Source organism: Ambystoma mexicanum, chromosome 3p (assembly GCF_040938575.1).
Source record: "Ambystoma mexicanum isolate Mex_15411 chromosome 3p, UKY_AmexF1_1, whole genome shotgun sequence".
NCBI classification, from domain to species: Eukaryota; Metazoa; Chordata; class Amphibia; order Caudata; family Ambystomatidae; genus Ambystoma; species Ambystoma mexicanum.
In genome coordinates this window covers 1208421175-1208447221 of record NC_090925.1, presented here as the reverse complement: position 1 = coordinate 1208447221, position 26047 = coordinate 1208421175, and the positions used below count along the sequence as shown (strand labels likewise).

General features: G+C 45.7%; 1 long non-coding RNA gene across 1 annotated transcript in view; it reads left to right on the top strand.

Moving 5' to 3' along the window:
- Window positions 1-26047, top strand: part of LOC138581364 (uncharacterized) — a 217506-nt gene that overhangs the window by 532 nt on the left and 190927 nt on the right. The gene's annotated exons all lie outside the window — the stretch shown is intronic.

The following is a 26047-nucleotide window of genomic DNA, read 5'->3' as shown; positions in this document are numbered from 1 at the left end:
CGACAATAGGCTTTCATTAGGCGCATTACGGTACTTGTGAAGAGGGGCCTGTACCAGCTCTCAATCCGATTAAAGGGCAGGCAGAGCCCCCTCCCCCATCACTGGCTTCTGGCCTCACCGTTTGCTTTTAAGAGTCCTGGTTAGAGAATGCTCCCAGGGGGATATCAGAATGCGCATAAACTGGCGCATTGGGTTCGGCGGCTGCTGCAGAGTTTTGACTGAGTTGTGGGAAACCATGTTGCCTAGCTGTGGGTGTCTGATTCTTGCCTAGAGAACATATTGCAGAGAGAGTATCCTCCTAACAAGGGGCAATGACAGGTATTGGGCTGTTGTGATGCTGACCATTGTCTGTATACCAAACGTAAAAGTGGCTTATCCAGAACGCAATGAAATTAATGCAAAAAAGCAATATCTTTAAATACTTTAACCTGGCGTCCTTAGTTTGCATGATGCTTCTACGCTGCTTTCCCGGAAATCAGGCACGCCTGAATAGCTTGCATGCATTGCACCAGGCCTGGGTCAGCAGGTCACCAGTTTTTGGAACATGGGTCACCTGTGCTTTTTGCTTGTGCAGACAGGTGACTGTCCATGTGTGCCAGCCAGGCAGGGGTGCGCAGACTAACACCCTAGCTGGTGCACACTGGCACAGGCTCGGCAGAGGGGGGCGCCCTGCAGCAACTGAACCTCTTTTTCGGTTCTTTGCTGTCAGGACGGGACAGGGACAGGACAGCTCCCACTCTCTCTCGGTAAAGGTATGTAAGAATACTCTGATGATCTGATCTCATCCAGGCAACTCGTATTGCTATAAAAACAATACAAAAGTGAAGGATCGATTTGCCTGCAATAAATTGGGCTCCTTTGCTCCTGCTCGGGCAGCTAGGCCATTTGGGAAACAAACAGCAGGTCTTTGAGAGTTAGGCCAGGCCTGGCCCGGCCCTCACACATACAGGGTGCCTAGTGATCAGTCTTTGTGGCCCTGTCGGGCCTGGACAGCGTATTCTTCTCTTGGAATAAAGTAAACGGATCACATTTTTGTGTAGACATGTGCGGAGCCCTGTTATGTGAACATTCCTACTCGCCCAATGTGGCACTGTAAAAACGATACATGATGCGTAAAACAGGATTGCTCCTGGTGGCACTGGAAATGAGGTACCGGCCCATTTGTGCAGTATGTTTGGTCTTGGAGGCTTTTAACAGGGCCACATACAGGGTGGGATGTTTCCTGCTTAAGACAGCCTGGTGTCTAACTGCCAGCTGCAGCATGAGAAGGCACAGAGTAATGCTGCAACCCTAGGGAATGATTTACAAAGCGTTTTTCAATGGGACTGTCCGATTGAAAAAAGCTTTTGCAAATCAGGCCCTATTGCACTCGGGGCGAAACACTAGAAGGAGCCCCATACAGCAGCTGCCCCATGCACTACTCCCCCCCCCCCCCACTGTGTGACCAGGATCACAAACTTTGGCTCAAATACTTGGATTTCAAGATCTACAGTAATAATGGCTTATTGAGTTTACTTACAAAAAACACGAATTGTATAATAAAGCCACATGACAGTATGTCAACCCTTATAGCAACTTGTTAAGCCAAAAGAATATCATTGTGGCTTTAATTTTCACATCCTGAGTGGTAAACTATAAATCCCAGAATGCAAGATACAAACCTGAAAATTCTAGCTAACACCACGATACTTTGAGTGATTTAAAACATGTAATACAAAAGTTGTGTAAAAAACAGATATGCAGATTCTTTGTCACAAACTTGAAGCACGTTGTTATTCATGATGTTGAAAACATTTGATTAGTGACTTAAAGCAACTTTGTTTGGCATAACAATATACTACACATCATGGATATAAACACATCTTCGAATGGGCGCTTTGTATTGCTCGCTTTGTCTTTCACAGATTTGTAAGGTAACTGGTGTTTTGTTAGCTCTTTGAATTGGAAATGTTCCATCATGCATATGAAAGGCTCTGCCACTGATAAAAGAAATGTTTGCAACTTGAGCAACTTAATGACCTGTATAGCTGGGATTCTCTGTGTGTGTGTGTCTGCCTAGCTGTGACTTGGGAAACAGGCAGTGTTTGAATATCCAGCCTGGCCGATTCTAGTTTGGCTCAGGAGACAGACCAAGCGTCAAGAACGCGTTTTGTGAGCCTTTGAACTAAAGGTACGCTCTGTAAAAATTAAAAGAACTAGTGGTACAACGTACCAATGATTTATACTACACTTCCATCTCTGGCCTAACCTGTAAAAATTGCCAGGCCAGTCCCTAATATTTAAAAATGGTCGGCTCCTCCGAGTAATTTAGTTCAGTGTGCGCACTTCAACAAATCTGCACTTATGGTTTAATTGGCGATTTTGTTTCTTGGCACAGTCATACTTCCTCAACCCATGTGTGCTCCTTCCCCATCAATCCCACTACTAGCCTGTGCCAGCAGTTGCTGCAGTGCCAAACATATGACGTGGAGCAGCAGCAGTGTGACTGGCTGGTGGTGGGCCGATCTAGCACTGAGCCGGGCCCGCTGGCACCGGCCACCGCCTCCGGCATTACTGAGCCAAGATTTTTTGGGCCCTGGTACTATTTTTTTTTTAACAAATTAAGCACTGCTTCCAAGAACGGAGTGCCAGGCAGCTTGACAGTTCATGGAGTCAACACAGGCGTAAACAACAAAAGGGGTGGGTAAGTGCTTTTTTCAGTCCCCCTCCTCCAGCCTCAGAGGGAAAGAAGGCATGACCCCACGTGTCTACGTTGGGGGGGGGGGGGTTTTGGAGAGAACAGGCTTGCCCTAGATGCACAGTTCTGGCGTCCGAAGTTAGCGGACCCTTGGATCCTCTCGGTAGTATCCACGGGGTACCGCTTAACGATCCCTCCCCTCCACTCCCACAGATTGGGACAGCAGCTCTGTTGGCGGAGATTCACCATACAGAAGAGTAACCGGGCTGGCTTGAGAGTTGTTGGACCTTTCCACCCTCAACCTCTAGCTCCCTATTCAAAAATTCAAGGTGGTTACGCCAGCACTCATAGCTTCGACATTGTGCAGGGGAGACTGGAGGTGAGATTGAGATTACTCACCGACCCCTGGCGCACTCCGGACCGAGCCTCGGCAGTCGAGTCCACTTCGGTTGCAGGTTCAAGTGTGGCATTTTGGCAGCTCTGCGGTTTTCAGTGAAGAAGATACAGCGATGATTCCCAAACAAGACAGTGGCGATTTCTCCGCTCCTGGTGGATGGATCCGGCCAGTTTCACTGCAGCAGGCTTCAGGAGCAAAGGCGCCACAAATGCAGCGCACCTGCAAAGGTCGTCACCATGGCTGGGTGACACGGTAACCGCGTATACTCTGGTTTGGGTGCACTCGTCTCTCTTCAGACCTGGGAACGCCAAGTGTACACAATTGGTGTGAGGGTGCCATGAACACAGAGCTAGTGATTTACCAAGTTTCGAGGGCCTCCTCGAAACGGCAGCGGTATCAGGGCAAAGAGTCTGCGTAAGCTGGTCAGCTCACTGGTTGGCCCAGTGACACTTCCGAGAAGGCTTAATTGCAGGGTTTGATGAAGGTGCCGAGAATGGTTGGTCCCACTGTTCCAATGGGGCGAAGCGTCTTCGCAGACCTTCTAGGACGACCAGATGCAGAGGGGTGGCATGGGACGACAGCGGGCTCGGGGTGCCAAAACTTCCAGCGGGTCACCAGAGGTTCCTCGACTCGGCTTCTTACCTTCAGGATTCTTGGATCCTATCCTTTGTTCAGTGAGAACTCCAGAGATCGCCGTTGGTATGGGTGTTTGGGGGCTTCTCTTATCCAGAATCTCCTTTGCGCCAAAATGAAGCGGACCCAATGGGAGATCTGCTCACATACAGGCATACCATACGTAGACCAATCATGGACCACAGTGGTCCCAGGCATTCACAGCACTCAAGACTCTCTGGCACCCAGGATGTGTATTAGGGGCAGACACCCCAGCCCACATCCTGGAGGCACAGACACAAGGCATGCAGAAGCCCGTGAAAGCTTGGCGTTTCATGGGAAAATGCATGTCCAAATAAGGACTGGCCTAGGTTGGCTTTACCTGGGGAAGGCGAAGGGGCAAGATGGCCAAAGGAAAGGACAAAGAACCTCGCGGCATGGCCATTTTGGAGCCAGGCCACCTATTTGTGGTAATCGTGGTGTGCTTGGCAGGAAAATGTTAAATACATGAAACGGTAACCTGCCACCAGCCCTGTCCGTGACACATCTGCACATCTCCTAAAAAAATCCTTCGAGCGTATCTAGGGCCTTTGGAAATGACTAAGACCCAAGTGTACTGTACTGGGAGGAACATTGTACACTTGTTACATGTTGCAACATTGGAAAGGACTAAGGGAAACAGTCTCCCAGTACTGACTGTCTTAAGGGCATGTCAGTTTCCCCATTAAAAGTGAGCGAAAGCCCATAAGAGTGCAGCAGAAGGCTGGGTTCTCCTGGGAAAGTCAGACTATGGTGTTAAACAGCAGCAAAACAAAGTTGGGGGGAGGTGGGAGGTACACAACTGGAGGGAAAATTACCCATAAATGGAAATCTTTCCTAACACTTTCCACCCAAACCCCTGGTCCACAGGGTGATCTGCAAAATAAAGGGATATTGTCACCTCAGCATCATTCGTATAGCTCTGTGGTGGCCGGCGAGACGTGGTTCTCTGAGCTTCTCAGCCTCTCAGCCAGGCCACCCATTCACCTTCCGACCGGTCCAGCTCATCTTCTGGCACAACAGTGGGGTAGGGTCATCCACCCCGTGCCACAGAAATTAGCCCTCGCAGCGTGGTTTCTGAGCAGGTCACTCTGATGCACCTCAGCCTATCTCAGGTTAACCTAGACATCATTCAGGGTGCTAGGAGCAAGGCTACCAGGAGCTAGTACAAGAGTAAGTGGACTAGGTTCTGTCACTGGGCGGACTCTAAGGAGATCGACCCCCCCCCCACCCTAAAGTGCACGTTGGATGATGTGTTCTCCTCTGCGCCCCTGGCTTACTCCGGCGGGCAGGTGGACACATGCACTTATTTGGCAGCCATAGGGGCCTACAGAAATGTCGAGGACACTTTCTTCTCCTCTTCCAACCTGATAGTCAAGAGATATTTGATGGGCTTTTACCCGCCCATCAAAAACACCACAACCCTTTGTGGGATCTCAGTGTCGTGTTGGGTGTCTTGGCGCGCAACCCGTTCGAGCCAATGGTGTCTGTGGACATCAGGCCGGTCACCATAAAGACGGCTCTGCTAGTGGGCCTCACATCGGCTGGCGGAGTGGGCGAGATTCAGGCTCTAGTGGCCAACCTTTCACAAGGATAAAGTGGTCCTGCGGTCACACCCCGCATTCCTCTCTAAGGTACCCTCCGCTTTTCACCTAAACAAGGAGATAGTCTTACCTATGTTTTTTGCTGACCCTAAAGAGGAGGCTCAGAGGGTCTTGCACTGTCTGGATGTCAGATGCACTCTGAAATTCTATCTGGACAGGACTAAGGGCTTCCGCAAGTCGGACGCACTGTTTCTCACCTTCGGGGGTTGTCGAGGCCTGGTTATCGGGCATCCAAGGCTTCCATTGCAAGGTTGATGGTTTCCACCATCAAGGAGGCCTATGAGGGGCAGCACAAACCACTTCCAGCTAACATGCACGCCCACGCTGTCAGAGCCACGGCCAGTGTTACGCTCACCTGGTATCCACAGGGACGCCACCCAGCCGGGTTACTCGCTGGTGTGCTTCTCAGCTTTGCCCAGATGTGGTCTGCGGAGAAGGATCTGCCTGAAAATACAGGAGGACTGTGTTCAAGACTGACCAACCGGGGTACGTATCCTCCCTCCACCCCTTATGATTTTAGCCCCTCTGGGCCCGCTCCTCACCTGGTGGTAGAATTAGGCGTGCTCTCCGTCCTGCCTTCTTTGCAGGGGTGCGTTGTCTTTCATGAGCGTGTGCGGTCCAGTTACTTCACTGACGCCGGCCCGTTTGATATTGTTCAGGTAGGTCTTATTGCTGTTCTTTAGTTTGGTTACTATCCTGCATGCCTTTCTTTGTTTAGAATGTCTCTTTTTCCTCCCTTAGGTATGCAGAGCTTCAGCGCGGCGAACTGGCTTGGTTGAGCCCCGCTGGTAAATTATAGCGCATTAAAAGCGATATGATGCGGTAAATGAGCGCTATGGGCAGCGCTGCAATGTCTTGCCTTTGCTAACCTGTGTTTTCCTTCCTTGTAGGTCGCGGTGTTCTTCAGCGCGAATAGAATGTCCGTAATGGTGCCAGCCGTGAGGCGACCAGCCAGGTAAGCCTTTTGAGCAGTTCGTAATTTACAAATGTCTCCGCTACTTTCTTTAATGTTACCTCTCTTTCAGGTCGTACTGTCCAGGAGGCATGCTGATTCAAGGAAGCTGTTCTCAGAAGCTGCGAGTTGTAACCAAGCTATGTGGATGCCTCCATGTTGGCTGGCAACACAATAAGTAGTTCCCAAGCACATGTTTCTCATGGTGTATGAGCCTGGCGCCAGATGCGCCAGGAGTGGCCCCAAGAGGGTTTTGGAAAAGGATGCCTGGCTCTAGAAGCCCCTAATACTGGTGTCCTTAGGCAATGTTGAATATTGTTGATGCGTCAATGGGGACTGAGAAGAGGCACCGGTGGGCGGAGTCAAGGGAGTGCATGCTCCCAGGGCCGTGCCCCCAAATTTAAAGGGAAGGGTTCTTCTGGAGAAAAAGGTTCAGTCTTCGTCCCTAGCGAGAGATTTTACAAGACAGTGGCACAAGCCCTGTTTTGTTGAACTGTTCACAGTTGAAGAGGTCACACAGACAGCAGTAAAGCCTGACTGCACCTCCGCATTGTCAAACTCTACAGAGGAGAGCCCTTTGCAACTCATCCAGAACAGGACTGCGAGACTTGTCCTTGGCCTCAAGCCCAGGGATCGGATCTCTCCAGGACTGAAATCTCTGCACTGGCTCCGAGGATAAAATTCAAACCCTTCTGCCTTGTCCACAAGACCTTCTGGGCCCTCAATACCTCCAACTCTTCCTAAATATCTTCCTTCTTGAGCTCTTTGCTCATCCGCCTCCAATTCCCTCAGGGTCAGTCACTTCTCCAAGCAACGACTTGGTGGTAGATCTTTCTTTGGTTGGTGCCTCCCTCTGGAACAGCCTCCCTGAAACTTGAGAACCATCTCCGGTTCCGGAAGCACCTCAAGACCTTCCTCTTTGCTTCTGCTTTCTCCTCTACCCCGCTGAACTACTGACTGAAACTGCACTGGTCACCTGGCTACCCTCTGATCTTGGGCCCAGGTCCCCTCCCCTGCCAGCTGCTTGGGATGTTTCTCTATCCCTACAATCCCCCCAGCTCTTGACACTTGATGTCTGCACTTATCCCTGCATTTGCCACTAGCTGGCTGCACTTTTACCTATTGTTTTTTTAAAATGTTTTATTCTTTACTGTTCCTATGTATTACACTGCCCCCTCCCCTTGCAGAATCTGTGTGACCTGGCCTAGCAAGATTGTTGTCTTTGTCTTCCCTCTGTTCCCCCTCCCTTGCCTCGTCGCGTCTTGAAACACTTGTGTATAGGCGTGTTATAAATGCCATATCAAATGTATGTCTCGACAGCTACGAACGTTGCAGGTCGTGTCAAAGAAGACTGATGAAGCGAATGAACAAGTTGCTCCTGAAATCTTACTATGACCACCAGTACTGTATGTATCCAGGAGAAAAGGTCCTGTGCAAGAATTTTACAAGACAGTGGCACAAGCCCTGTTTTGTTGAACTGTTCACAGTTGAAGAGATCACACAGACAGCAGTAAAGCTGTAAGGAAGGCGTGCCTGACTGCACCTCCGCATTGTCAAACTCTACAGAGGAGAGACCCCCCTTTCTTGCCAATATTGAGCATGAAAGTGAAAAAGATCTGGGGAAGAGTCCAAACAAGATCGATAACCAATCCGCAGCAAGAAGAAGAAAATAATAAAAAACACTTGCCCTATGTTTATTTATATTGCGCACCAGACCCAAGGGTATTAGGGCGCGAAGGCATAAAGAGGAATGTCAAGCTTATATTACATTAGTACACAGGAATACGTTCAGCTATGGTTACAGTGCTGAGTACATGAGCAACAAGCAGAGCGCCAGTTGTACAGGGTAAGTATGCTCTGCTGTATAACGTGTATATACAATAAATGCAGACAATTACTGTGGATCACATATAGTACACATATATACAAAATACTGGAGGTTGCAGAGGTGTATGGTCAGTTGTCATGTTACTTTTTCCAGTGGATGAGGTTAGATCTAAATTGTGGGTAGGGTAGATCTTCCCTTAACGCAGGGGGTAGGGAGTTCCAATATTGTGCTGCTTCAACGGGGAAACTGCTCCCACCAGATATACGTTTCAATCTGGGTACTAAGAGAAGGTTAGAGTTGACATTTCTTTGAGGGCGGGTGGCTACTTGTCTAGTAAATTTAGCTGTGAGGTAGAGTGGGCTGCTTGTTTAAGACATTTGTGAGTCAAAGATGCCATTTTAGGTGTATCTTATCTTTCGTAGAAAGCCAGTAGACAGATCTCCTAAGGTCAGATATGTGGGCATTTTTAGGAAAGCTTAGTGCAGCTCTTAGGGCATTATTTTGAAGGGTCTGGTTCTTGGACGTGATGTATTTATTGCTACCTGCATAAAGGGCGTTGCAATAGTCCAATTTCGACAGGATCAGGGCTCTCGCTAAAGTAATGCAGTTATTAGAGGTTATGAAGGGTTTAGCTGCTCTGATTAACTTGCAAGTGTAAGATGTGGCTGAGGCCATGGAATTTACTTGTTTACCAAAGGTAAGCGTAGAATCTATGTAGAAGCCAAGAGTTTTGACTACCTTGGCCACTGTGATGGTGGTGTCAATTATGAAGGAGGAGTAGTTCGGACCTAGTTTATTAATATTGAATCGGGAGCCTAGAATGAGAAGTTCTGTTTTGTCATCATTCAGGCATAGACCATGAGATGGCCATCCATGCCTGGATGATGAGGTAAACTCTGTTCACAAAGGCCAAATCCTTGTAGTCCCCCGTCAGCGGGGATGAGGATCTGGGTATCTGCATAGTTCGTATAGGTGATGCCTAGACCGTCTAGAGACTAGATCATCGAAAAGGGGCTTTGTAAATATGTTGTCCAGAGTAGATGCGCAGGAGCCCTGAGGTACACCACAAGTTATGGGGGGAGGGTCAGCGGCGGTCTAGAGGCGAGAAAACTTGCATTGTCCTGTTATCAAGGAATGACTGGATCCAGGCGATTGCCTCCTGGGAGAAGTGAGCCGCGGAGTCCAGATGGTTGCAGAGAATTGAGTGATCTACCAAATTGAATGCAGCTGAGCGGTCAAGGAGTAGCAAGAGTGCCGTCTTGCCTTCGTCTCTCAGTGCTTCTATTTGCGCCTTGAGGTCTATGAGTGCAGTCTCGGTACCGTGTTGAGGTCTGAAGCCAGACTGTCGCACTCCTAGGTGATTTTGTTCCAGATGATGCTGGATTTGTAGGTACGCTATTTTTTCCAGGATTTTGAGTAGGAATGGCACTGTGGTTATGGGGTGATAGTTGGTACGGATAGATGGGTCAAGGGTTTGTTTCAGGTTGTTGGGTATGGTGCCTGATGTGAAGGAGGCGTTTATAAGTTTAGTATTGAAAGGGGAAAGTTTGCGAGCAGCATCTTTTATGATTTGAGCTGGACAAGGGTCCCCATGACAATTGGACGGTTTGAGGGTGAGTATAACTTTTTCGACATCTTTGATCAATACTTTGTGAAAGTAGAAGCAGGGAGTCTGAGATATAAGTGTGACAGTGTTAACAGTCTTGGTGGCTGTGGCAGTAGAGCCAAACTTGGAGGTAGTGGCATAGGGGGTTGATAGTGAAGGTGAGGTCAGGGGAGGCTGTGGGGCAGAGGAGCCAGTCTTGATGGCTGTCATGTTAGTACTAGCCTTGGAGGCAGTGAGAGTATCTTTTTTATTGTTGATCTTCACCTGAAGAGTAGTTATCTTGTTAGCCAGGGCATTTTGTATACTTGAACACCAGTTTTTATCCTTGAGTCAGGAACTTGAATTGGTGCTGCTACCAATGTGTTTTTGGCTGCTCTGTGCCTCTCGCATTTAGGTGATACACCGCCCTAGTTAGCTCATCTGTACTTGCCTAGTTTGCCACCACTTGTACTGGCCAGTTTGCCTGCCCATCTAGGTCCTAGCCTATTTGTACTTGCCTAGATTACCCAACTACCAATATACGGTCTCTTTATAGATTGCTTAGACTTCCCTGCTACCGAATTGCTATAACTTATATAGTTACACGCCTTTGCACGTAGCACCAGCCTACACCTATAGCCCGAACTTGGACTTGCCTATCATCAACTCCTCCCTGCCCATGACCATAATGAAAATCACCCAATACCAAACTTTACACCTTGTACTGAGCCTCCTCACCACCATGGCACTTGCATCCGCTGCCTCATACCCTGCTAAGGACAGAAACATGAGACTGAGGGCAAGATTGTCCCGTCTTCATGAACCATCATCCCACCACAACTATAGAGGCTATATCGATCTAGCAAACAAACGTTCGCAATACTTCAAATCTGCCACTCTCCACCCTGCCCCCATAACTGCTAACCAGTCACCTCCACAAAGAGTCACCCCTACTAAAAATAAACAACTTCCCTCGACCAAACCAAACAGTACCCTATCACTAACTGGATCTCATCAATGCCAGATCTATGGTAGCCCACGCTACAGAGATCTCGGACACCTTAACCAATGAGAATTTAGACCTACTAGTCATAACTGAAACATGGCTCCATGAGGCAGCTGGCCCTGCCATCATGCTAGCTATACCTGACGGCTACCAAATACTAAGAGTCGATAGAACCCAACACCATAGGAGGTAGCCTAGCTATGATCCATAAATCTACCTTACCTATTAGATTAGCTACTACCTTGCTATTTCCATCATGTGAACTCCTTACTGCTAAACTTCACCTTTCTTGTAACCGCACCCTCACCATGTATGTCATCTACAGACCACCTGGACCACTAGGAACCTTTGAAGACGACTTAACAAGTATCCTAACTAATAATACTAAAGACCACGCGCAAACACTATTACTGGGAGACTTTAACTTGGGCTTTAATGACGGTAATGACAAACACGCCCTATCTGTTGCCTCACTTCTGAATGACTACGCCCTAACACAAAAAGTCTCCTCCCCTACTCATGCCAAAGGCAGGACCCTAGACTGGGTTGCTGATCGGAATTGTAACATTAGTATTACCAACATAATGCCACAATCCTGGACTGACCATTATTTAATTGTATTCAATGCCTCAATTGACCTTATCCGACCCAAACCTATACTTATGGCCTCGCCACTCCCCACCAGAAGTAAAAAAGACATCACAGCAGAACAACCCTTACCCCACCTCCTCCCCACTCTCGACAATCTAGATAACATCACAGACCCCACGTCGCTTGTGGAAGCCTATCACAACACGATGATCAAGGCACTTGACTTGATTGCCCCTACCAAAACACGCAAAAGCAAACAACTTTGTCACCTAAACAACTGGTTCACACCACACTTGAAAGACCTTAGAATTCAAAAAAGAAAGCTGCAGTCAATTTGGCAACACTCACCCACTGAGGAGAACAAAATTAAATTAGCCACTCTCGCCAAACAGTATAAAAAGGAAATCATAAGCACTAAAAGAAATACCTTTAATGATAGAATATCTAAGGCCAAATCAGATACCAAGGAGCTATTCTCCATCCTCCGTGAATTGGATCACCCATACCCCCGACTAACAACATTCCTAAAAATAAGCTCTGGTGCACTTATATACAAAATGCCCTGGCGGGCAAAATTAGCCTGCTCCAAACCAAAATTGCCAATAAAAAAGCTTCCCTGCTCCTGCCAACGGAACCTACACCTCAGCCACAGCTCCCTCCAAACCAACCTAACACCCCTCACCCATTTAGCTTCAGACAAATATCTATATTGGAGACAGAAAAAATCATACTATCTCTAAAGCCTTCCAACTGCAAAGGAGACAATTGCCCGGCTCAAATTATAAAAGATGCAGCTAGAGACCTAGCCCCCTTCATCTCTAAACTCATCAATGCATCCTTTAAGTCTAACCTAGTGCCCAATAACCTCAAACAATCCTGGGTGCTTCCCTTGCTAAAAAAACAATCACTTGACCCCGCAATACCGACAAATTACAGACCCATCACCACCGTCCCATTTCTGCCTAAAATTATTGACAGAGTAGCGTACCTGCAAATTCAGGACTACTTAGAAACTAACAATCTACTAGGCTCACAGCAATCTGGCTTCCGTCCCCTTCATGGTACTGAAACAGCCCTGATTGACCTCAAGACCCAAATTGACGAGTTGAAGGACAATGGTAAATCAGCTATGCTACTCCTCCTTGACCTACCTGCGGCCTTCGACTTGGTAGATCACGCAGTCTTATGCAATCACCTAAGTTCTGCCGCTCATTTTTCAAGTGATGCTATAACCTGGATACAATCCTTCCTTGCAAACCGGACAATGAGTCTTCTCCCCCCTAGCAGCCGCTGATCCCACACAAGTTTCATGCGGTGTCCCTCAAGGATCATGTGCATCTCCGACGATGTATAACATCTTTACTAAGCCCCTGTTTGACAAGTTGGACAGACTGGGTATCATCTACACTAATTACGCAGATGACACTCAGATCCTAATCCCCCTTTCGGGCAACTTCTTGGAAGACACGGCCTTAGTAAATAAGATATATCTCCTCATTCAGGCATGGATGGCATCTCACGGCCTCTGCCTGAATAACGACAAGACTGAGTTACTGATCCTCGGCTCAGAGCTGGCCATCAAAAAACTTGACCCAAACTATGCCTCATTCAACATAGACAATAATGTCATCAAAGTGATGCCTGCAGTCAAAACCCTTGGGGTCTATCTCGACTCAGCGCTCACCTTCAAGAAACAAACTAACTCACTAGCATCTTCTACTGCATATACTTGCAAATGGATCCGAGCATGTAGACCATTTCTAACTGAGACTAGCTGCATCACACTAGCTAATGCACTCATATCCAAGTTGGATTACTGTAATGCTCTTTATGCGGGATCTAACAAGTATATCCTTGATAAACTCCAAACTCTCCAAAATAACGCTATTAGAGTAGCTTTAAATATTCCTAATAGAGCTCATATCTCCACCTCTAGGAAAAATATCCACTGACTAAAAATCAAAGACAGGATTGCCCTCAAAACACTCTCCCTCATCTCCAAATGTCTTAACAATATAGCCCCCCCCTTACCTGGTAAACAGAGTCCACAAGAGAACTTCAAACCGTCCCACTAGAATGACTAACGCCTATACATTAGTGGTCCCTAGATACAAAAAGAGTACAGCTGGCGGTTCTAGTTTTCCGGTCATAGCTGCGCAAACTTGGAACAAACTCCCTCTGGATCTCAGAATGGACCAACCTTACCCTAGCTTCAGGCGAAAAATCCTCACCTGGATACGCTCCAATGACACGTAGCTTGACCGTCCCATTGCCACTTCCTCTAGAGACACTAGATGACTGTAACTAGATGAATTGATTTCTGGTTAACTAGCTTGAACTGTAGCTTCGCATTTTCCTGTAAACGCACCTTTGTTACTAATGTGAACTGTATAAACTGTATTTTTCCTGTAACTAAGTTCTCAAGTATCCTTGTATTGTCTGCGCCCAGCTACCCCTTCGGGTTTGGTTTTGCGCTACACCAAATAAATAAATAAACAATCAAACAAACAAACAAGGATAGCAAACAGTTCTTTGGTATTTGATTTAGCTTGGGAGATTTGGAGGTTATAAGATGTTTGTTTGGCTAGGATGATTTCTTTTTTGTATAGCGCGGCTACTTTATTCAGGTTGTTTTATTAAGATCCGAGGGCTCTAGTCTCCAAGTTTTTTCACTTGGGCGTTTCTCATGTCTGATTTACTTTCAGTTGAGGCGTAAACCAAGTGTTGGCCGGGTTTACTCTTTCTAATTTTCATTGGTGCTATGCTGTCTAGAGATGCCAACATCACTTTGTTGTACATTTCTACCATGGTGGAGGGGTCTGTCTGGTCTGGGATGGAGTTCAGAGTAGGAAGGATAAGGGGGATAAGTTTATCAAGAGTGATATTTCTTATATTTCTGGTAGGAACAGCAGGTGCTATACTACCGGTATTTGTGGAGGGTGTAGCCTCAAGCGTGAAGGATATCGGGTGGTGATCTGACCAAGTTTGAGGCAGTATAGAGGTGATAGTGGTAGGGCAGTTGTGTTCAGCAATCCAGTCGAGGGTCCTTCCTTTGATATAAGTGGGTCCTGTGAACGTTTGGGTGAATCCCAATTCTTCTTGGGAGCTGTTGATCTGTGAGGCATTGGGGTCTAATGGGTAACAGAAACCGAGGTTGAAGTCGCCTAGGATGAGGCATTGTGAGAGTTTTTGAGGTTGTCTGATAGTATGTATGTGAGGTCTTCCTCAAAGGAGCCCAGAGGGCCTGGTGGTCGGTATATCAAGTAAATGGTGATCGTTTGAGTATTGGAGATGGTAAGTTTGGCGGAGAGGGCTTCACAGGAGTTTGTTATAAGGTGTGGAAGTGGAGCGATCTAGTCTTATAAGGGTGTAATTGTCCGGGATGGCTAGCATAATGGCAGGACCTGCTGCAGAGTGAAGCCAGGATTCCGTAATGGCCAGGAGGTCGATATTTTCGTTGTGGATTAAGTCAGCTATGTCTGTAGCGTGGGCCACCATAGAATTGGCGTTAATTAGTGCGCCTTTTATGCCAGTTTGAATGGGGTGAGCTAGTGTTAGCTGGGTCTTGTGTTGACGATTCGGAAGGGTAATAGGATCTCTAAAGAGTCGGCAGTTAAGCTGGAGTGGGTGTTGGTCGTTGGTATCTTTGTAGGTGACTTTGTAGAAGGAGTTGTTGGTAGTAGGCTGAGCGTTCCTTGGGCGTTTAATTGTGGGGTGAGCATTAGTTGGAGGATCTTAGATTCTAGGAAGTCTAGCACGAAGTTTGAGATTTCTCTGATGGAGGTTGCAGGGTTTGGTGTGCATGTCAGGCTGCTTTGGAGGTGCGTGTAGTTGGTCTGTGGGCTGTGGCATCTTGAAATCTTGTAGAGTGATTATGTAGAGGATAGTTCTTAATAGAACAGTGTAGAAAGGTGGCAGATGCATAGTGTGTGTGTAAGGGCAGGTACATAGAGTGTCTGGCTAGGGTGGCTATTCAGAGTCTGACCACATTGTTTGCATAGTTGGTCTATATTGGAGAAGCGGGAGCATGCAGTCATGCCTTAGGACAAATCTTGCTGATCAGAGCTAGACGGGGCTAATCAGACTAAACAGGACTAGGCAGAGCTAGGCAAGCTAATCAGAACTAGGCAGGGCTAATCAGACTAAACCCGACTAGGCAGGGCCAGACAGGCTAATCGGAGCAAGGCAGGGATAATCAGGCTAAACAGAACTAGGCAAGGCTAGACGGGCTAATCAGAACTAGGCAGGGCTAGGTAGGCTAATCAGAGCTAGGCAGGGCTAGTCGGGACTAAGCAGGGCTAATCGGGACAAGCTGGCGGAACAAGTAACAGCTACAGGCGTGTGTGCATAGAAGCATTGGATGTATTATGCAATGATTGTGAAAGTCCGCACTAGGTTAACGTTGACGTTAATGCTAAAGTCATACGTAAGGTAAGTCCAAACATAAGTCCCTGCATGCAATAAATACACGTGTTCAGAGAAGCATGGGCAATGGACAAGGCGGCAAGCAAAAGTCGTAACAGATTGCAGTAGTGGAGCAGATATTAAAAGGGAATACTCAGTATCGCACTGGTTCAGAGGAACTGGGTATGTAGTACGCTGCTTTGCCAAGTCGCTAGATAATAGACCTTGGGATCAGAGGCAAGCAGAGGTCAAGCATCATGAGGCAGTGTTCTTAAGGGTATAGTTCAGAAGAGCGTACAGCCGTGATACATCACAGTAATTACCGGTGTACAGTAATATGCTTATAACTTAACAGAGCATTAGTTGGGCTAATCGACTAAGCATTGTAGTCATTTGAAGAATCATGTGGGCTCATAAGGTGAATGGGTTGGGCCACGTAGTAGTATTGCCGTGGCACGGGGATGGGCTCCTGCACAAATGCGCAATGAGCTACTGGCAACGGATGCATACGTTGATTGTGATTATAGGTCAGGGCACGAATCGTGTACCGAACTGTGCTGGTTACCTTGGAGAGTATATCAGTAGCTGGGAGCGTTCGACCAGGGGTACTGGTTAGCGGCGTAGGCGGCTTAGGACAGGCTCGGGACAGGTACCTTAGTCGTGTACCTTCGTCGGTGGGCCCGCTCACGCCTGCCGGCCCACCTATAGATATACAGACAAGACAGTTGAACGTCTTTTCAACGACACTTGTTTGAAAGTGTCTGAATACTTCCACAGTATAAGGAAGATAAAATTTTTTCCATATAACAGTTATATTTCTCTTGGTTTTTATCCTATTTGACTGACACTAATCCCTTTTTAGGAGCATGGTGTAACGCTCACCTGATTCCCTTAGAGGCGCCGGTCTTGACTGGGCGTATACCGTATCTTCAAAGGTGATGTGTACCACACGGCTGGCTCTTTGGGCTGGACCTCTGTGCACTGTATGTCTGACTCGAAGGGTAAGATGTCTGCAGATAGAAAATATGGGATTAATGAACTGGGTTATTAAATGTCTCTCTCTTCTTCCCTTTCTCTTCTCCTGTAGAACCCCGAAGGTTAACGCTCTCACCTTAGGTAAGTGAACGCCGTGCTCTCCATCTGCCTCGGGGCAGGGTGCTGTAACCAGTTTCTTCACTGGATAAGGGGAGCAGGCCTCTTGACTTCAGAGGACTGCTGTCCGTCGTTTACTGCACGAACGGTAAGTTTCGAGTACTTCTAATGTCTTTAAAGTCTTTAGTAATGATGTCTCTTGTTTTGCAGGGTTCCGGCGATGGTGGATGACGGGCTGAAGTGAGTTGAAGATGGAGCCCGTGTGATGAATAGAAGCGCCTGGAAGCACGTAAGTAAGTGCTTGTTGCCTGCTTCACGATGCGCTCTAACTGTCTTTTTATTTTGCATGTACAAGTTCGGAGCGGCTGCAGGGTGCCGGAATACCCACTGGGTTAGATGTGGAAAGGAGTAATGGCACGTGAGTATTAAAGTTCCCCAATGTCTTTAAACGCACCTTGTTTTGTCTTTCAGATGCGGGATGCAGCGCCGAAGGCCTCCGGAGCGTGCGAAGTGTTGGTAAGCTTTTGTCTTTCAAATGCCGGAATGCAGTGTGAAGACCTCCGGAGCGCACGAAGAGTAGGTAAGCCTTTGTCTTGCAGATGTCGGAATGCAGCGCGAGGCGTTGGTGACAGCCGATGGACCAGGTTAGTGAAGAGCTGTCACTGAAGACCGTAATGCTAACCTGTTCTTTCTTGTCTTTATAGGTGTTGCTGAAGACTGGATTCAGGATGGTAAGCCTTTTTCCTTAGGCCCAGGATCAGATGCAGAAGACACGATGAGCGTTCTGCTGCAGAGGATGCAGAATAACGCAAAGCAAGATTCATCCATCGGGTGTGGTTTAAATAGCCTCCTGTAGTGCTTAGGTGTCTCCTTCCACAGCCACGCCTAGGTAAGAAAAGAGTTCCTGCTTTCCAGAAGAGTTCCAGTGTTCTGAACCTAGGGAGTGGCTCCTGCCCCACCCAACAGGAAAAGTAGTTCCAAACAGAAGAGGATCAGAGGCTCAACTGGCAGGCAAGTAAGCAGCATGGTCTGCTGCAGGTAAGTCCACCCAAGCATTATGAGCCCGGCGCTTCCAGCGCTGGGACTGGGCATATTTATGAGCCTGGTGCCATTGGCGCCAGGACTGGGTCCAAAAGGTCCCAATTGGGACTGGTTGGCACTCGGAACCTGGGTTATGGCTCTGCTTCCAAGGGAGTTGGGAAAACCCTGACCTTTTGGAAGCAGAGATTATGACACATGGAATATGTTTTGCTGTTTGGTTTATTATAAAAGCCTACTTTATTTTTGAAAAGTTTCCTTTCAAAACTAACACATTCCTTTCTGTAAATACCCATTCTTTAAAGAGACTGAAAAGAACTTTCTTCTGGTGGAAACAATGGGATTTTTCATTACCGTTAGTCGCTTTTAGCATGCAGAAGGACTAACCCTTCCAATTATTTGCAAAAGGTAGACACATTAGTAATTATGCTTATAGCAAAAATGTTTTTACATTTTGTAGCCTGTATTTTATTCGTATGGCATTAAGTGAATTAGTCCTTTACAATGTAGCTAGACCAGTTAACAGAAGTATAACTACTGTTAGTTACAATGACGAGTGAAGTGGCAACAAATGAATTCCCTATTGTAAGCATGCAGATGAAAAGAATAAAAGTGTTAGATGACTTTAGTGTGCTTCTAGTACCTTGAAGAGTCTCTTGTGCTAGATGGAATTACAAATAAAGATCTCGGACCAAATAACCGGACAGATTCAGAAAATATGGCAAAATACTACTTTATTCTCGATTTTTAAAAAAGTAAGGCCAACTGGCGAACAATGCTCGCACAAACATTTGATTATACAGCAGTTATACACCCCGATATGCGTCATCTATGACGTCCTCCTACGTGACAAACTACAAACCTATTCAATGGAAGGGTTGGTCAAGGGAACATATGTACCTGTGGTATACATAGGGGTTAGAACTTCATTGGCTGCCCCTTATCTGAAAGGCACACCTCAAACTACCTCTAAATACGTATAATACTGATTATAGCAGAGAAAATGGCAGCGGATTGGTCTACGCAACATTGTATAGCATGTTGCCTCATACGCCCTCTGATTGGTTGGCATTCTCACCCAACTTTGGACTTTCAGTTCGTTAGCAGCATGTAAATGAAACCCAGGTGCTTGAGTCACGTCGGATTACTCGCCACATTCCGAATTGATCAATTTCTTCTCATCAGTCTAGCCATAAGTCAAAGTTTTCTGTCTGTAGTTGACCTTGTAGTCTCCTCTGGGACATTTGAGGGAGTGTTAGCACATCACTAGCTTCATCCAAAGCTTAATGAATAGCCCTTGTTTTAGACTTCTAAATCACATGTAAGGAGATGGTAAATTTGTCCATTTCAACCTCTTATTTACTGCTATTTGATTTACTTGTACTGGGTTTTCTTGCTCCTTGATCTCTAGGGACTTGCTCACTTCATATTTGTATAGACTTTATCCACTGTTAGTTGTCCTATACTTGGCTCTTGCAAATGTTTTCTTCTTTAATCTAAGCAAAATGTCTTCCGTACATAGCTCATCTGTCTGCCTCCTCTTGTGCCTTGTAATTATTCCTTAAAACGGCACCCTTGATCCCCGGCCAACAGACTCCTCTTTATTTTACACACAGCTATTTCTCCAATGTCTCCTGACTCTGCATCCTGGTCTATCTCTGAGGTAGCTGGATTGTGTCTTAATACGAGCAGACGTCCATCTTCCTATTATGGTTGTCCCTGCCATGCTCTATTTTCCTCTATGTCCTTGTATATCTTCTTCATGACATCATTTTGCCCTCAGATTTCACTCGGCGCTCTGTGATGTGCAATGGTGCGTGCTGACATCCTTCCGCTCGTTCAGTACCAGGCTACATTCGGTATGGTTGCCCGAGTGCATATAGTCTCTCATACACTCGATGCAGTATAGGGACAACACATGGGGTCCCACATAGAGATCTTCTCCTGCTGTTTCAATATGACAGCGTTGAGGGGGCAGTATCTAGGGAATGCGCATACCTGCTCCTCTACATTCCCTCTCTGGTCGAGTCCTTGACCATATTTTCCTTTTCAATCTCCTTTTCTTCATACTGTCGTTTCTTTGGGATCCATATCTTTGTCACCCCTCTCAGGTGACCTGCATTCTTTATTTGTTCATCCACACTTCAGGTCATGTGACGGCAATCTCCTGATGATGGACAGAATACCTGTCCTACATATTCTTTATGATCCTTAAGGTAGTAAAGCTTTGTTCCTGGAGGTGCCAGGGAACATTTCTTTATATTCTCATGCGTATTTCATTTATTCTGCATTTCTTCACCAGCTCCAGCATCTATATCAATCATTATCTTCATCCCAATCACTTTCTTGGCTGTCTTCTGTCACTGTCCCAAGATGATCCTTATGAGGCAAAATCCTAGCAATACTAACCCTAGTATTGCTGCAAGTATTTTGAAAAGCATTCACCAGCCAGTTTGGAATACACGATAATAGAAATGAAAACCAGTCATCTCCTGCTGTCTCAACTTCCTCTTCCATCTTCATAGGCAGTGTCATCTGCAAGTTATTGTTTCCGTTTTCTCCATCGAGAGACGGTACGAATGTACAGCAAGAAGGCCCAACCTGGGCTCACATGCCTCCTTCCATTACTGTAATTAACTCTAGGACATACCTGTTCCATAGACTCATCGCCTGATGGCTCTCAATTCTTCTCTGATAGCATTAAATCCTTTTGTTGCACTGACAGATGACATTTTGTGATCTGCAGCCACTTGGCGTTCACTGCAGTCGTGAGTCCTGGCATGAAAATAGATGTCATTATCATTGCTGTCTTGCTGAACAGTTTATGCTCATCTGGAATATCTTCATATGCCATTATTGATTTTGATGAGAAATAGTTCTCCCTTTTCAGCTGGTCAAGAATGAGCAACCTCTGCCTCCTTTAGTGTTCATTCATTTTTGGAAATCCATCAACATTTAGGTGACTTTGAGAAAACACTAATGCTGGAACATGTATTACTACAATGGAGCATACTCCTTCCTAATTTTTAGGCAATTTCATGTAAGCCCTGGATCCACAGGTCCAATATCGGTCAATGGATACTGCAGTTTCTCCTTTCATTTCTGGGACCTCAATTGTCTGTCCACGTCATTTGTTTTCTCCAACCAGAACCAAGCCTTCATTCTTGAAGCATGTTGTTGGATTCTTTAGTGGTGTTATAGATACTGGTCCTGCGTCATTGTCAACTAGTATTTGGGCCATGATTCTAGGCATCTGTCATTCACTAATTGCACAATACTTACTGGTTCCTTCTTCAATAAGTGTGCAGGGCAAGATAATAGTCCTCCTTTCCATCCGGTACTGATGGCTAACCTGCCCCTAGTACCGGAACAGATTATCGTAGGCGGATTGAATCAGCCCATAGAGGGTCATAAAGCGAGGAGAGAAAACAAGACGCTACTAAGACCTAGAAGCAGTGAAAACCACCATACTCTTGAGCATACAGCGCTTTCTCTATCTCTGGGACTCTTCCACAGAGGATCAGGAATCGCCTCTTGCTATCCATTTGTGGACCCTAGAAGACACCCTCTAATTCTTCAGTGTTGAAGATATTGTTGAGAACATAAGAATATAAGAATTTACAAATAGTATTCGTTCTGAAGAAAGCGGCCATTTGAGAATCCTGCTGAAACCAGTTGGATGTTTAATTGCTCTGGTTGATGACCCAGACTCCAATACCCTTGTAAAGAAAATAGAGGGCTTGTGTACAAAAGAAATTGAAAGTGTTATCCACACGTATTCTTTCTCACCATCGGTGGGTGGAAGAATATCTTTTTTAAAGATCTTTTCTACTGACTATTGTACATAGAAATAGTTATTTTGTTTTTAATGATAAGACGCACACCATGGAGGCGACAAATTAAAATAGAACACATCGACCTCCACTTTTGTGTGCACCTATTAGACACCAGGAAAGTGTTTTAGAGAGAACAGGGACAGGATCTCGACACCATTTCTAGTCGGCCCAGCAGCTCCAACTAGGGCCCACACCCATTTAGTACGAGATCACTCACAGCTAGGGTCATTTAAGTGTTTGGCTAGGGACTCAGCCATAGGAATATCTTTATAATTACTTAGCCTTCTGTTTTCTAAGTGTTACAATAACCTGCCCATACACCAATAGCTGAGGTCTCTCCCAGCATCCTGGTTCTCCTGATTTTCGTTATATCTGAGAATTCCATCCTCTTCATCTCAATGATTTTTATTTGTTCTCCAATTTGGGATGGCTACATACGTTTTTTGCTTGTCCACCCCATCCCCCTTCCCATCCTCCTTTTCAAATAAGTATCTTCATATGGAAACGTCCCTCTTGATGGCCATCGTAAAGTTGCCCATTTTACTTTGAATTGCCCTTTAGTTGTAGACGCTGCTAGATGACCAAGACATTTAGCATCATGTGCAGGCATTTTTTTGGCAATAAATGTCCTTGCTGCGTTTATGGCATATGGTATTAAGGAACAGGCGTAGCAGCTTTCATCGGACATTCTCTCTACCGCCTCCTTCATGTGCTGATGTTGTAAGAGGATTCAATTCAGCACTACAGCTAAGTTAACGCCTAGTCTAGAATACTGAATGAAAACCCTTATTGATATATCTTTAGGTCCAGTTCATGCGTTCTGGATGACTACCCCTATATAACACCCCTCTCTTGGAATCCCCCTGACCCCACTGAGCCAAGAAGTAGTTCTGTTTTGCAAGTTTAAAAGGTTTATTTGATAATTTAAAATATATATATCACACTTTATAATAAATTAATACTTGAATATCACCCTTAATCTGATATGATAAAGATTAACAATGGAGAATCTGGCACTAGCACACTTCTTTATAATCACTAATGAGTTGACAGGAAATGGATAAGATAGCACACTGGTAAATAGGAACAAAAGTATAATGTGGTAGAGGATGCTTTATGTAAGCTCAGGTGGATGCAATATTCAATGAATGCAGTACAGAAAATACTCAATAGGATTTCAACCAAACAATGTAATCACTTTTCTCTGGCTATTCACTCCCCCCCTCTTTATGCAATGCAAGGAAATGGAAGGAAGCACACAGTTCTCAGAAATGCAATCAATGTAATCAGTTCAATCCAGCAAGCTTAGACAACAGAAAACAGATAGGAGTTTTGAAATCACAGGCCCAAATTGCTTTGATATGTGCTGGCAATGAATTAAAAAAATATGCTAAACGCTTTTAATTCCCTTACAGAGGTTCAGGGTGAGTGGTATCTAGTTAATATTAGTCCAGGCTCACACTAGCAATGATGCAGGGATAGTTAGCAGGTTAAACGAATTTCTGGCAAATGGAAAGCAAACAGCAGCAGTTTTTACATGTGAAGAAATTGCAAATCGCGGTAAAATTCGCGGATGCGTGTTCCGCGATTGCGGTAAAACTATAAGGGGTAGGAATGCGGTTCTTGGTGCGATTCAAAGCTACGATTCTAAGCTATCAGAGGAAAGTTACTGCAAGTCTCTAGCCCAAACGGTCGCGGAGATATGAGCGATTTAATAAAGGTCGTTTTTGGGTTTGCAAATTTCAAAAGCTCAAAATGACAAGTGCAGCTTGCAACTAGAAATGACAGGTGACAGCTAGGAGGCAGTTCTACTTAGGTTAAATAGATTGAATTAGATGAATTTAAACTAAGAGATTAGTTCTACACAGTTCTGCTGGGTACTCACACTATATTCTTGAATGAAATGGGCCTCGCCATGGATCTGGTCAGGGTTTTGGACTGGGCTCGGGTCTGGTCTGGCCTCTGCACTTCACAGTGATCTGGGTCAGCTCTCTCTGCTGGTCTGGGTCTCTCTGGGTACAGCACTGCTTTCTCTCTGGTCTCTTGGTTCTGGATAGATTGAAGTCTCTAGTTTGGCTTTCTGGAGGTTGATGGAGGTAAGTATGGATTTTTCCGGCAGAGCGTCCCGCTGCAGATGGAATTTGAAGGTGCCTATCTGTCCTGTCTGTCTGCTTTTATGTGTTTAGAATGTGGGTGTGTTCTAGCATCACTGACCCTACCTCTCTCTCAGCTTCTAATTGGTCAAACTTCCATTTATCATTTGATTGGGGAATGAACTGTGAGTCAGAGTGATGTCATTTTACAGCCTGCAGAAAGTCCACTCCTCCTGTCAACTTACACACAAATCTAGATTTGAAACAAATACATATTTGCAGAGGTACATATTGTTTTAAAATCATATGCACCCATCATGCATTACAGGAGGTATACCCTGTTCAAACTCTGCTCTTCCTGGGAGCTTGCATTCAGAACTGGCACATATTTCACTTTTTAACTGATTTTGCAATTTCTGACATTGACCCAACTTTACATACATGTGCGCAGGGAGTATGGACATTAACTGAAGAAGTTTCAGATTTTTAACATGCATACATTTAGAGTAATATCCACTTTTCCGCTAAAACCCCCCTGAACACGCCACCGGGTCGAAAAACCTCTTAAAATGGGGGCAGAAAAATCACAAGAATTATGGTGTCCTTTATAAAATTTTCACATGTCCGCTCTATGAGTTATTCATCTTTTTAAAGTTATGTTCTGGCTCCAAAGGGGTGTGGTTTACCCTCAGCACAAGGTTGAATTTCTGGTTAATCCAGTTCTGCCAAGCCAGCTTGCTCTCACAGGAGGTGCTCCTCCCAGCTCCTGCCAAGAGGAAGCTACATTTTACGACTGCGGTAATAAAAACCTTTGCCTGAGTGAAGAGGGCTTTGTCCACTCTCTAGCAGAGCCCAGGTAATTCAGTTATCAGATAGATGGCATATCCTTAGTGGGGGCAGCAAAAGGAAGGTTGGCCTGGGAACACAGTGGTGACTCAAGTTTCACTGCTGATGGGGGTAGTTGCCAGGCAGAATCAAGTTCCTTAAGCCAGACTTTCAGCTACTGTCATGTTATTTGTTGCTTTTTAAATTAACTTGCAATTTTACACATGCAGCTAGAATGCTGATTCTAAGTGCAAAACTATGACATTTCAACAGTTACAAAGGCATGTGACACCAAACATAGGTCACTTATTTAATCTAAACATTTTCGATTTTAGTGTCTTTAAATCCAGTGCAACTTAAACTGCTGACTCCATAGCTCAGCCAGTTCTGTTATAAGCATTGTTCTGGGCTCTTCATTTCCCAGATTTTGTAGGCACACAAAACTCCATTCTACCAAATGTCTGCTGGTGTTCAGTGAATATTTTGCACATATTGCAATGTTTGAAATAGGCACTTTGGCTTGCCTTCAGAGAAACACAGGGTGGTTTTAAACTGCCGGCTTTTGGATAGTGGTGAGTACTGGTACTGCACCCATTTTTGGGATTTAAGAAATAAATTCCCCACAATTCTAGGTTGCATTTGGCAATCAGCATTGCCATTCCCAATGGTTTCAGACTACTGTGCGGGTAGTCCAATGGTGGTTTTAGGCAGTGTCCTTCTGTGCCCGTAACATCGGCAAAAATGAGTGGCAGCCTATTCTTCATGCATTTCCCTGTGCATTTTCTGGGAAGCTCTGGCCATCATGAAGTTTTCATGTCAGTACTGCACAGTTTTGAGGTAGGGCTCGGATGCATGGGTAAATACATCCCACAATGTCATACATTATTTTTTTTAAATGAGCCTTATCAAGAATCACTTGTCTTCTTACTAAAGCTTGATAAAGCAAAACAAGAGGTGATGGCTGGAAGACTTGAATTAATTGTAACCTCAGACCATCGTTCTTTGCCTGCCATTACAAAAGGGGAAAGACCATATGCAAATAAGGCTTGGTCCCATCCCAAAAGGGGCAGTACAGCCTGAACTACTAGGTCACATCCCTTCTGCATGAGACCACAAGTGTCCCCAAACATGTTTCGGCCTGGTTGGGCCTCATAAGTGAGGAGCAGCTTGGGTCTCTAGGCCCAGCCCGCACTGGACTCCTGTCTGGGCATACCCATCCCACTCTGGGTGACTAAAGATTTGGGCAGGACTGTTCCCATTGGTGGCAGTACCTGACTGATTTGCATATGGCTGGACCCCCTTTTCAGTGGGCTAAAAACCGGTGGTGCGGAACGTTGCCCAGAGCAATGCCAGTGGTTCAGATTAATTTGAAACCGTCCACCCATCACTTTTGGGTTTTAGCTGGATAAAACTGTAATGTATAGGTAAAAACAGCATACAAGAATGTGTATTGTTATTACAATGAGTA